The sequence below is a fragment of the Podarcis vaucheri genome (genome assembly GCF_965113315.1).
Source record: "Podarcis vaucheri genome assembly, chromosome: 2".
Classification (NCBI taxonomy): domain Eukaryota; kingdom Metazoa; phylum Chordata; class Lepidosauria; order Squamata; family Lacertidae; genus Podarcis; species Podarcis vaucheri.
In genome coordinates, this window is record NC_138760.1 from 112496710 (window position 1) to 112499074 (window position 2365).

The window sequence follows — 2365 nt, forward strand, 5'->3', positions numbered from 1 at the left end:
GGCAACCAAAATGGTCAAAGGCCTGGAAACGATGCCTTATGAGGAACGGCTAAGGGAGCTGGGCATGTTTAGCCTGGAGAAGAGGAGGTTAAGGGGTGATATGATAGCCATGTTCAAATATATAAAAGGATGTCACATAGAAGAGGGAGAAAGGTTGTTTTCTGCTGCTCCAGAGAAGCGGACACGGAGCAATGGATCCAAACTACAAGAAAGAAGATTCCACCTAAACATTAGGAAGAACTTCCTGACAGTAAGAGTTGTTTGACAGTGGAATTTGCTGCCAAGGAGTGTGGTGGAGTCTCCTCCTTTGGAGGTCTTTAAGCAGAGGCTTGACAACCATATGTCAGGAGTGCTCTGATGGTGTTTCCTGCTTGGCAGGGGGTTGGACTCGATGGCCCTTGTGGTCTATTCCAACTCTATGATTCTATGATTCTAAGCAACAGCTCTTCATTATAGCAGTTAGCACTGCTCTAAGTCTCTCTGAACAACAGTGAAGCTGGTTGCCTTATATAATGCTCAATAACTTGTAACAGTAACGAATTCCAACTAATCAGTGAAAGCAACTCTCAGTCCTTCATTTGCATACTGGTGGCCCAGAGTGAGAACTGCAGCCAATCTGAATACATAGCACATGTGGTCTGCCGACCTGCACAGAGGTCCGGAACGAAACCCTTACGCAAAATGAGGATTTCCTCTACCATACTCTGGACTTCTAAGCCAGTGGTTCCCAAATTTCCTGGGGCTGCTGCCCACTTGGTTCCATAGACTCATCCTCAGTGCTTCCTACAGTCCCATTCTATAAAAAGCATCACAGTGGAACCTCGGGTGTTGAATATTTCAGAAGCCAAACAATTCAGAATGCGAACGCCGACAACCCGGAAGGAATTGCTTCCATTTTTGAACGTGCCTCGGAAGTCGAACGGAAGTCCATTTTTTAAAAAGAATTTGCCGACCGGCAATTGATCCTCGGTTATCAAACATTTCAGAAGTTGAACAGTCTTCTGGAACAGATTATGTTCGACAACCAAGGTTCCACTGTACAGTCGTACCTTGGAAGTCGAACGGAGTCCGTTCCAGAAGTCCATTCGACTTCTGAAACATTCAGAAACCAAAGCGTAGCTTCTGACTGGCCTCAGGAAGCTCCTGCAGCCAATCAGAAGCCATGGAAGCCATTAGACGTTCGGCTTCCAAAAGAATGTTTGACTCCCAAGACGTTTGGAAGCAGAGGTACGACGGTATTCAGAATAGTGGTTTGCATGACCGACTAAGGAAGATAACAACGCAATAAAATTCAAAACAGCAACAATCAATTGCACAATGATTCCAAATCCAGTTAAAACTATTTAGTTCAATTCATTCAGTAAAATTGGTGAACTTGATGAAGTGATACCAGCTTTTCAGATTCTGATAGTTATACTCCCAATGCCCCTCTTGCCTCCTAGCACCCTCTGGTTAATCCCACAGCCTGTGCCCACTCTGGGAACCACTGTCCTAAGCAGTGAAAAATTATGGGGCGACAATACAGAAAGAACGTGCATGGGTACGGCCAGTGCTCCCCCCCCAAATTGTTTAGGGGTACTCTCTAAACGGCCTCGGCCCAGTATACCTGAAGGAGCGTCTCCACCCCATTGTTCTGCCCGGACGCTGAGGTCCAGCGCCGAGGGCCATCTGGCAGTTCCCTCGCTGCGAGAAGCAAAGCTACAGGGAACCAGGCAGAGGGCCTTCTTGGCAGTGGCGCCCGCCCTGTGGAACGCCCTCCCAGCAGATGTCAAAGCGATAAATAACTACCTGACATTTAGAAGATATCTTAAGGCAGCCCTGTTCAGGGAAGTTTTTAATCTGTGATATTTTACTGTATTTTTTGTTTCTATGGAAGCCGCCCAGAGTGGCTGGGGAAACCCAGCCAGATGGGCGGGGTATAAATAAATTATTATTATTATTATTATTATTATTATTATTATTATTATTATTATTACTCTCATTTTCCTACGCATATTGAAATACTGTCCCTCAATGAGGCCAAATGTAGATTCACAAAATGTTTAGGGGTATGTGTATGGCCCTCGCGTTCCCCCCAGAAAAAAGCACTGGGTAGGACAATACACAGGCCACATCTGGGTGATCTATCCTCCTGACTGAGTTCAAGCCATGTTCCTCCCTCCCTCCTCCCCTTTGGGACTTTATTCCTTGATTACACAAATGCAGAGTTCCCCGTTACTCTCCAAATTCACACTGCTATGCCGTCGTGATGGTGACACACCTTGGCTGTATAAATGTCTTTTCCCTAAGCAACCTCTATAAATAATATGATTGCTTGCATTTGCATTGTTAGAGAGAGACAAAGTTCAGCCTTTCTCCAACAAGG